This window comes from Nicotiana tabacum, chromosome 15, assembly GCF_000715075.1.
Source record: "Nicotiana tabacum cultivar K326 chromosome 15, ASM71507v2, whole genome shotgun sequence".
Classification (NCBI taxonomy): Eukaryota; Viridiplantae; Streptophyta; class Magnoliopsida; order Solanales; family Solanaceae; genus Nicotiana; species Nicotiana tabacum.
This window is the reverse complement of record NC_134094.1, coordinates 39628140-39640085: the sequence shown is the minus strand read 5'-3', so window position 1 is coordinate 39640085 and position 11946 is coordinate 39628140.

The following is an 11946-nucleotide window of genomic DNA, read 5'->3' as shown; positions in this document are numbered from 1 at the left end:
GAGCGTAGAGATAGGGAGGCTAAGAGGCCTCGAGGTTCGTGCAGTTTTGATGGGGTACCTTCTGGAGGGCAGTTCTACCACAACAGGGGTCGTCCAGTTCACCGTGGTACATCATCCAGCCATGGTTCATACAGTTCTCATCAGAGTCAATCAGCTCTTCGTGCCATTCCAGCCTCAAGTACACTCCGTGCACCATCAGTTCAGGGATCATATGTACTAGGTCCTTCAGGTAGTTATTCTGGTTTTCGAGATCCGCCTCAGAACACGCCACCATTCTTCGATATGGACGGCTATGAGTGTGGAGAGTTGGGCCATGTGAGGACATATTGTTCCCGCCATACGCGAGGTCCAGTTCAGTAGAGGAGTTAGGCTACTACTTCTGCACCAGTTGCTCCACCACCCGCTCAGCCAGCTCGGGGTGGGACTCAGTCAGCTAGGGGTCACCCAAGAGGGGGAGGCCGATACGGTGGCGGTCAGGGCCGATTCTATGCTTTTCTTTCCATACCAGATGTTGTTGCTTCAGATGCAGAGATCACAGGTATTGTCTCAGTGTGCCACATGGAGGCATGTATATTATTTGACCCTGGTTCCACATATTCGTATGTTTCATCATATTTTAGTTCATTTTCTGGATATGCCCCGTGATTCCTTAGTTTCACCTGTTCATGTATCTACGCCGGTGGACGATATTATAATTGTGTATCGGTCGTGTGTAGAAATTATTGGGGGACGAGACCAGAGTTGATTTTTTATTTCTTAGTATGGTCAATTTAGATATTATCTGGGTATGGTGAGATATCAGATATTTTGTTATATGGCTTTGGGCCAACTGGGGGAGTCTATTATCTACGATTTGATTGCGCGATTATGTGCGGTATTGGTTTCTTTCCAAAGTACACTTGTGGATTAGTTATGACTTGCAGAGATTGAGATCGGGGATGACTTGAGTAAGAAAATTTCTTTAATGTGGGTTATATTGCTCTTTATGAAAAATCATGAGATGATTAAATTGTTATTTTGAAGGATGTAGTGCGCATGGAGTATGAATTTGATTGGAGGTGTTAAGGCAGGGTTACTTCTTTGGGTGTTGTTGTGCTAATGGGGGCTTGTGTGGCCCGTTCGGGCGGTGCAGTTTAGATTTGAGCATAGTGGGTGACTTTCGAAAGGGGTATAATGGATTCAAAATGTATATGTGTTAATTGAAAATTTTTCGGAATTTGTATATCGCAAGAATCGGTTATTGCACTAGATGGTGTGGGACTTGCGGTAATTCTGTATGACTATGGATTCCACATTCCAATATAATAAGGGAAAAGGAACAATTTTAAATACACATATGGTATTTTCAGTGTGAGTGTTACGGTTGTGGTACTTTTATGGTGCTTAAGAAGAATATGATGGCTTATGGACCTTAGGACAATGTGGTTTTATATTTGGATGTCTTATAGTGAGCTTTGGATAAGGGTAGTAGCGTTCTAATAAGGAGAAATGTCAACTTGAGGGTAATTCAAGAGAACCTCAGAGAAAATATGACCAATGGGTTGTAGGCTAGACCAGTATGGTAATGGCATGCTCAGTTCTTTTGGGTAATAATGATGTGGAGGCATTACAGATGTTTTGGTGGCAATAGTTTTGGGTTTTGGTGACCAGTATGGCTTGGACAAGATAAAGGAAATTACTTCTGACAGCTTGATTAGGTGAAAATCGATTTAAAAGTATTCTTAATGGTATCTACCATGGTTTGAACCGGATATTTACAACCGGTGTGGGGCACATGTTGTGCATTGTGATTTCCTCCTGGAAAGAAGCAAGAGAAAAGTATCCAACTAATAGGGTTTGTAATTTGCTGGTGACTCAGAGTTTATAATGAGATTCTCGTGCTTTTCACATGATAGATGTGGTGTGTTGTGCGGGATTTAGATTTATATGTACGAGGTGGCAGTTCATTCTTGAAAGGAATATCACGAATTCTGGATGGAATGGTCAGTGTTATATATTTAGATGAATGTTATAGTTGCTCGGTAATCCCTGAGAAGGGTGTGTGGTTGAAAGGGGAATTGTGTTTTGATTTACGGATGTGCATTGGTATTACGGTACTCTCCTGGTTGATAGACTGTTAATATTCCAATTATTGATATTATTGACACGTGAGTTGTCCGTGCGGGTTCAGATATTGATACTATAGAACGTGAGTTGTCCGTGCGAGTGATGTTAATGTGAGCTCTAGAAGAGTTGGTTACTGTTATTAAATTTGTGTGTGTTGGTTCTACTATATATAATAAGCTTATAGCATTACAATTGTGGTGGTGCTTGTTGAACTTACAATACGGTTCTCTACTTTGAGATATCTTCCATTTTGGGTACAAGGTTGCGCAGTTGTGGATTGAGTTGTATTGGTGTGGCATGTCAATGGGATAGTTGTGTTTAATAATATAAGGTCATTGGACCTATAATGGATACTATCAGGTTTGATTACGGTATATTGGGAGGATAATATTGAAGGTCGTCTTAGAAAGTGATTATTGTTCTGGTTGGAGCAGGAGAGCTCCATGACTTGTCGATCTGATAAGGTGTTATGAGATTTCACGTGTGTGTTTCATTATTAGCAGTGTACGAAGGTTTTAGAACGAGGTTTTGTTTGATATGGGGTTTAATACTATTACCGGGTTACTTTGGAGTAGTCAATATGATTAAAACTGGTGTTGCGAGCATGAGAGTTTTGTAGTATGTTAAGTGATATTATCTAAGGTTATGGTTATGGCTTAATACAGTTTGTTCAAACCCATACAGCGTGTAGATATGAGATTTAGGTCTTGAAAAGAAATTCTGAATGTTGGAAATTGAAGTCCAAGGTTTATGGGCTATGACTGAAGTAATGATTTTCAATTATGATTGTGTTGCCAGGCCTATACAATATACACAGAATAGGGTTTAAGCGGGGGAGAATGTAACAACTCCAGTGGAGGCTTGGCGAAATCACAGAAGCGGTTGAATTCTCGCACCTACGAGACCGCATAAGCGGCTAAGTGAGTCGCAGATGCGGAATCCCTGGACAGTATACATTTTGAAGGGGTTCCGAGTTTTGCCATTTTTGGACCTTCAACACGGTTTTTGGGGCAATTTTGAGTGAGAATTCAAGGAAAACTTGAGGTAAGTCACTTGTGATCATTTCTACTCCATAATATTAAATTATCATCGAATAATCCATCTAGATTATATGTTTTTGAGGTGTAAATCGGAGATTTAAACTTAGGGATTCGAAAATAAGATTTGATGATTTGGAGGTCGAGTTGAGGTCGGATTTTGGTAAAATTAGTATGGTTAGGCTCGTCGTTGAAAGGGCTTTCGGATTTTGAAATTTTTTTTGGGTTCCGAGACATGGGCCCCAAGAGAAATGTTAGAGCTAAATTTCGGATTTTGTTGGGAAATTAGTATTTTCTTATGGGATTAATTTTAATAAATTTTATTGACTGAATCGAATGAATTGTGGCTAGATTCGAGGTGTTTGGAGGCCAATTCACAAGGCAAAGGCATAGCGTAGTAAAGAATTACATGGTTTGAGGTAAGTAACACTTTTAAACTTGGTTCTAAGGGCATGAATCTCCGAATTTGGTATGATATAAATTTTTCGGAGGTAACACACACGATAGGTGACGAGCATGTGGATGTGCACCATAGAAATTGTGTTGTGAATAAATTATGTGCAGTTGTAAAATTAATGAATCATATTATTATCTGAACATGTTCCACGTGTTAGAGAAATTGAGCTGAGACTCTTATTAAATATCATGTTTAGCCTACTTGCCAATATTTTGGGACCCATGGGGTCTTGTTGCTATTGAATTAATTGTTTCAAAAATATACATTTCACACTCAGTAATATTCGTCCATTGTGAGGATATTTATGAGATCGAGCTGCGCGCCGCAGCAGGCCATATTGGTTTTATATATGCTATCATTAAAGGGATCGGGGATGCCCGCCTGTAGCAGACAAGAATGGCTTTATACATTATTATTATATGCATCGGGGCTTCCTGCCTGCAGCAGGCCTTATAAGCTTTACTATCATTTGTATTGGGGCTGCTCGCCTGCAGCAGGCCATATAAGCTTTACTATTTTATGGATCGAGGCTGCCCGCCTGCAGCAGGACTTATAAGCTTTACTATCATTTGGATCGGGGTTGCCCGCCTACAGCAGACCTTATAGGCTTTACTATTTTATGGATCGGGGCTGCCCGCTTGCAGTAGGCCTTACAGGCTTTATATCATGCTTGGCCTGAAGGAGCCCCTCCAGAGTCAGTGCACACCCCCCATGAGCGTAGATGATCATATATATTCGGGATGGATTTCCCAGGGCATGGACTTGCCTTACTGATTTATATTGTACTGAATTTACCTAGACATGGATCTTGTCCATATCATTTACATTTGAGGACAAATTACCCCAGGGCTAGTTGGCCTTATACAGTACTGGGTGACTGACTGTTAGTCGATGTGTATATATATATGGGTTGGAACACCCCTCGGCTGGATTGTCCATAAACAGTACCGAGTGACTGGATAATTTGTGACTAGTATTTACATGAGGTTTTTCTACTGAGATGTCATATACCTCATATCATGCAGTATTGAATTTTTTCACATGTACTGAGTTTAACTGTTAAACTTGAAAGCATGCCTACATTTTTGTACCATTATTTATACTGGACTGTACCTGCGGAGCTCGTCATTACTTTCAGCCCAGAGGTTAGTCTTGTTACTTATTGAGTTAGTTGTACTCATACTACACTCTACACCTTGTGTGCAGATCCAGATGCTCCCGGATACGGCTGCTGCTAGATTTCGATCTAATTTTATTGAGGGTCTATCAAGGTAGCTGCTTGACGTTCGCAGACTTGATTCCCTTCCTGTTTAATTATTGTATTGTTATATATCTTCAAACAGTGATTTTATCAGTAAGACTTTGTATTCATATTAGCTGCTCATGTACTCAGTGACAACGGGTTTTGGGAGTGTTATATTTGAAATTGTGAGTTTCTTCGGCTGAATTTAATTTTTATGTTTTCAAATTTAAAAGATATGGTGATTAATTGATATTTTCGGCTTAACTAGTATTGAGATAGGCGCCATCACGACAGGTGAGATTTTGGGTCGTGACATGATATAACAAAGATATTCCAAGGCTCGGAACCCCGAACGGACATCGATAACATCAAAATCCACTTCAAACCAAACTTATGAAATTATTAAACTTTTAAATTGCCAACCTTCTATTATAAGCGCCGAAATGCTCCCGGCTGATCCGATACTCAACCCGAATATATTCCCAAGTCTGAAATCATCATACGAACCTATTGGAACCATCAAATCCCAATCCAAGGTCGTTTACTCAAAGTCAAATCTTAGTCAATTCTTCCAACTTTAAGCTTCTAAAATTAGAATTTTCTTTTCAAATCCATCCCGAACTTCTCGAAGTTCAATTCTGGCCATACGTACAAGTCAATATACCTGAAATGAAACTACTCAAAGCCTCAAACCGTCGAACGACGCGCTAGAGCTCAAAACAACCGGTCGGGTCGTTACATTCTCCCCCCACTTAAACATACGTTCGTCCTCGAACGTACTAAGGACTACTCTCGTGTTGCCCAAATTCACTGTTTAACACCTCGTGCACCTACCCGTGCAACCACATTCCAGTTGAACACATTAGCTCGAGCTAGACTGAAAATCCTCCCTATAACCTTAGCTAACAAGCTTTAGAACCAAGTTCCAACTTCTAAATTTCTTTACAAGGCCTGATTCTAACACACGAACACCGTACCAATCACCACGCACTATACCAAAACATGATCATGCACCTATAATGAAATCACACCATGCACCACATAAGTCAGCTGCCCATAATAACATCCTCCTACCATAATAGCTGTAATTTCACAAATTCGGTGCTCGCAATATTTCTCATTACGCATATAAATCCTGTTCCAAATCTCGCAATACTGCCACGATGAAAAAGACGTGTACAAACTCATAACCACATGCCGAATCAATAATTCATGGGGTCTCTCCTCCTGACAAGAACCATTACCTCATTCTGAACTAAATAAAGATATTTTCTCTTTAATGTACCTTATATAAATCTGATTGCACTAATTTCAAGTCCAATAATCTCGTCTCACCTAGTACATGATGCTCAGGCAAGAAGCCACCTTAGACACTGACTCATACCTCATATGACATCATCAATGCGCCGACAAGCTACAACTCGAATATGACACATAAAGAGGAGAGAACTCTGGAAAAGAGTTACCCAGCCCGTGTAACGAATTAAACGGTCGAACAGATGTTATGAACCCTTCTCAAAGGATGAGAAACAAAATATGCAGGAATAGATATAGGGAATCGTACTCAAAATAACATTGTTGTGGCGTGCAACCCAATCCAATTATGATACCGTTGCGGCATGCAACTGTTACATCCCGCATTTTCGTATGTTAAAGTTTTGTCGTAAGTTAATCGACGTAAGTTTTGGGAATGATATTATTTTGATATTATAAGTATTATGCTATTTCAAACAAGTGATCAGTAAATTCATGAAGGTGAGAGGTAAGCAAATTGAAGAAAAGGAATTTCGTCAAAGTTTGACATTTTGGGATAAAATACGGCCCGAGCTAAAATACCCAATATTTATGGACTAGTACCATACAAGGTACCACATGGCCATGATAGTAAGGTGTATACGATGTGTTAAAAGTGAGTAGTATTATAAATAATTTGAAATAATTCTTAATTATATGGATAATCGGATAATTATTAATTTTAGTGGGAGATTATTACTTAATTAAGGTGATTGATGGTTAATTATTGGATAAGGATAACCATCAACGTGGCCACCCTTGTATTAAGAGATGGTGACTCTTAAAGTCACATAAAAGGTGGCATTTTAAGAGGTATTTGAGTGGCTAAAGTAGGCCTTACCAAGTAGGGCCCATACCACTATAAAAAGGGACTTTCCTAAGATTCATTCATTCATTTTTCTAGGAATGAATTCATACGGATCAGTTATTACAACTTCAAAATTTTACATGATGTATTATACTGTATAATAGCAACAAGATTTGCAATTCTAAGAGAGCACGGTACAATCTTTCTCAAGAACATCAAATGGATTTTTTCCCTACTCCTATCTGCCATTACATGTTGTCGCAATTGACGTGTGTTGGAATAATTGTCGAGAGAGTCGACTCAGGTATGTTAAGGCTAAGCTCTTCCTTCATTTTGGCATGATCTCGTAATTACATGTGTTTGATAACGAGGCATAAAGAGAAGTGTGCATTATCCTAGTCTGATAAATTACGGTATTCTCCTTATCGGGACTTTTTATTCAATTGAGTATTGTCTTCTTCCAGTCAAGAGAGAAGAGGTTCTATATATACTTGTTTATGGACTCTACCTAGCTCGCAGATTCAACAACTAGTTGCATGTAAAGAGGTTATTTTTGGGGACTGAGTCTGCATTACTCTTAATTGAAGATGGATATTAAAATCAATGTTTAAGAAATGCAAGTCCTTCTATTACGTGACAAAAGTGCAAATGTTCTTTGGTATGCAGAAAAGCCTATGCTTCTTTTGTTTTCAACTAGCAGCATGCAGTTTGAAAATAAAACAAGTGTTGCTTGGTTACGTTATCCAATTTCATTATATCAAGGCAAAGTATTAACACATTTCTGACGCTAAAATAGGTTTCCCGTTTCTTGTTCATTTAGATATACAGTGTTTCAGTATTTTTACCACCATCGAGCTATAATCGGTGGGCAGGCCCCTATTGGATAAACTCTGATAAGATGGTAAGTTATATACCGAGCCTACTGTGGCCGAGCGCCTATGAGCGAGCCCAGTTGGCCGAGATACAAAGCCTAGTATGGTCGAGCGCCTATGAGCGAGCCTACTACGGCAGAGCAGTTATATATATACTGAGCCTTATAGGGCCGGACAACTATTTTGCTTACTATATTGAGAGAGCTGAGTTAGTATCAGCAGGTAAGCATATCTTCAGATTATCTTTGACTCCCAGTTACTTTCAGTTATTATATTATCAGTTCAGTTTTAGATTTCAGTATATTGCCTTACATACTCGGTACATTATTTCGTACTGACGTCCCTTTTCTGGGGGAGCTGCATTTCATGTGTGCAGGTTCAGACAGACAGACGGGTAGACCTCTTCATTAGGTGTTGCCCGAGTCCAGCTTGATCGGTAAGCTCCATGCCCTTCGGAGTTGCCGGGTCTAGAGCTCTACGTACATCTTTGTATATATGTATATATGTTATGAGTAGGTCGGGGCCCTGTTCCGATCACAATATATCCATCAGTAGAGGCTTGTAGACATATCATGTCAGTTAATGCAGTATGTTGGGCTTATAGGCCTTTTATGTATATTTTATTAGTTTGCCAGCTATAGTAGTTATGACGGCCTTGTCGGCCCAGCTTTGTATTGATATTTAGTCATCATTCGCAATTATCTTACAATGTGGCCCATGGCCAAAGTATGACATTATATGTTCCAAATTCCTTAGTCGCAAGTTGGTACGTAAGGATAGGTGAGGCACTGGGTGTTGGTCTCGCCCCCCCAAGTTCGAGGCATGATAAAAGTGGTATCAGAGCAGTTATTTCTTAGGGAGTCTACAAGCCGTGTCTAGTAGAGTCTTGTTTATGGGTGTGTTGTGAACCAGACTTATAAGCAAGAGGCTATAGGGTATTTAGGAATGTCACTCTTTCTTCTTACTCTAGATCATGTGGTAGAGCTAAGTCGTAGAAATTCAAATTCCTAAATTCTATTATATTCGTAATACAACGATACCGACATCTAGAAAGACGGTTGGTAAGGGATTGAATATGGTTGTGGAAGAATTGAGTCAGAGGAACTCGATTTTGCATCATACTTATGATGAGTAAATGTAAGGTATCCAGCAGAATATGTGGATACTAAGATGTGCAAGCTTCTTGATAAGGAGCCTTAAAGCAAGAATATCTATCCACCCCTATGGTGAAAGGCAATGAGAGTTTTAGAAGATAGATACAAATTTTAACAAGTAAAAGAAGCAAGGTGTAGAAGGGTATGAGGTAACCAGTTAGTAAAGAAGAATATTATCTACAATTTAGGAAGAGAGATATAAGAATTTTGAGTTACCTTCAACAGTAACAGAGGTATGTACAATTGGCTAGACCCATTTCAGTTATGCCCTATGGGGGCTAACAGGTGTAGTTTAAGGGAAGGACGGGATATCAGGATCCGGCTTGGGTTAGAGTAACCCGAAATGGTGTGTGGATTGTTTGCATTAGTTCACATTTCCGAAGGATATAACAAATGTGCTAATAGATCTCTTTGTGAGATACACAGGTGGTGCACTCTAGAATAGTACAGCTAGATATGAATACTAGAATATTCAAAGACAGACACTGGAATCCTGGAAGGAATAAATATTACCTTAGTATGGCTCTCGTCCCTAGTAGGGCGAGAATTCTAGGCAACCCGAAGAGCCAATGGATGAAGCAATGGGATCTAAAAGCAAAAGAATGTCTTGTTGAAGTTTTCAAAAGAAAGTGATAGGCAGAAATATTAGCGGGGAAATAAGGAGAGAGATAAGGAATCATTATGAGTAAGGTGTGATACATGGATGAAAACGGTAGATCAAAAAACAATGATAGTATAATATAGTCTATATTCAGGTGAAGGAAGAAACGAGAGGTGATAGGCCTTGAGACAACAAAAGAGTATAGGCCATAAAGTCATATCCTTATTTCGAGAAATAAGTTCGTGACTCTAACGTGATTACCAGAGGGAAAAGCTAGACCTTCATAGTAATAGAAATCAGTATGGGCTGGCGAACAAGATAAACTAAACATGGACTAGAGATTGAGTGATTTGATAATGGTCGACATTATGATAATTTCAGATTTCGTTCCAGCGATAATAGAATAGACAACAAAAAAAGATTCATGAAAGATTCAGAGAATGGTCATTCAGGAAGTCACTTCCCTAAAGCAAGCAATGTGAGCAAAGTTAAGCTTAAGGGACTGTATGTGCCGGTTACACTAAGTGTCACCCTCACGAGTAAGGAAATTTCGTTATCCTTGATACAGAAAGATTACCGCAAGGCAAGCAAGGGTCATCAATGATATGAAAAGACGCCAAAGAGGAAAGAGGTAAAGCATCTATAGGTAGATCCTTGTGGCTCCAACTCTTAGTACTCCCCTGGGGGGAATATGGGTGATGTGGCATTAAGTCAGAATTAAGTGGTTCTAGTAACTATGGAATGATGAAGAAAGAATGCAAAAAAAAATATGAGAAAGGAACGGGATTGTACTTATCCAAATCCTACAGATATGCTACGATTCCAGAACATTATGTAAGCACGACGTCAAGGAGAGGAAGTAAGGGTTCCGGTGAAGGATATTTTTGATAAATAAGGAGCCAGTGCGAGACATAAGTTAAGACAAAGAAAATAACCCAAAAAAGATTATGCGGAATATTGATATGAGAATGGGCCAACGAGTAGTTAGTAGTTGATTCAGGAAGATCCTAGTCATGGCTAGACAAGAGGTTACAGACAAATAAATAGATCGTGCAAGATGAACTTAGTGAACCCCAACATGGGATATTCAGCCTCGCAAATATAACATCGTGATCCTTGAGAAATATTCATATAGGATTTGGGGTAGTTAAAGGCACCGTATGAGTGTTACGAAAATAAAATAGAGTCCCGCTGGGAAGATAATCAAAACTTCAGTTCAGAAGCAACCATACGAGCACATAAGCGTGGAGGTAAATAACTAAGGATAATTATAGGTGAGTACGAACATCAAAAAATAAATACGATGTGATAAGCTCGCAGCCCTGCAAGAATTTGAGGGTTCTCCCTAAGTACTACAATGAAAGACTAGCTGAGGAAGTAAGGAAGGAGGCTTCAACCTAAGAACAGTGACCTAAAGAGGAAATGGTCTTGTAACAACAAGTCTCATAACAACATTGTACGCACTCCATAAGAAAGTGGCACCTATCGTGGCTAATAAACGAAAATAAAAAAAAATCAAAAGGTGATATTCAAGATCATATGGGTTGTATGGTATTCCAATATATGTGGGCACTAAGATAAGACAAGTATTCATGCAACAAGTGGCAGGACGACCAGGAAAAACAATTACTTGCATTTAAAGAAAGTTGAGAAGGAACGAAGGAATTATTCGATTAATGATCCAGAGTTAGTTACGTGATGAACGCACTTAAGAGTTCAGAGTATTATCTATATAGCATATATGTTGACAAGCATACATCCATAGAAGACTCCGGTATAAGTTAAAAGAAAGAATTGAGTCCAAGTCATAAACAACAGATTGAATTGTTAGAAGATTGTATCATGGATATTCCAAAGCATCCATGAAAGGCTAAAATAATAAATAATACCATGAGCCACAGATCGAAAGATAGCTTAAGCCTACACAAAAGCTTATCAGAAGGAAGAGGAAACTAAAGAGTTACATCAATGAAGTAAATTCGGAGTCTGATTATTGGATCCAGAAACTTACAGAAACTGTGATTGAGAACATAATAGAATCACTCTTAATATTAGAGGTACAAGATAGATAGTACAACAACCATATTCTATAACGGCTCTACGAGAAAGCCAGTTAGCAGAGTACCATGCTCATAAGAAGCCAGTATGAAGCTCCCACCGGATTGTGTATGCACTAGAGGTGCAAGTATTATAATAGAGCATTAAGTTGTGGATGTAAATTATACCTATGTTGAAGGGAGGTCGTGAAATAAATAAAAGATGTGATGTGATATTTTAAGGCAAATAAGGTAAAGGTGAACAACATATGAGATACTCAAGTGTAGAAGATTCTGAATAGTCTATACTTCGGATAGAAGACTAGAAGCACTGTGATT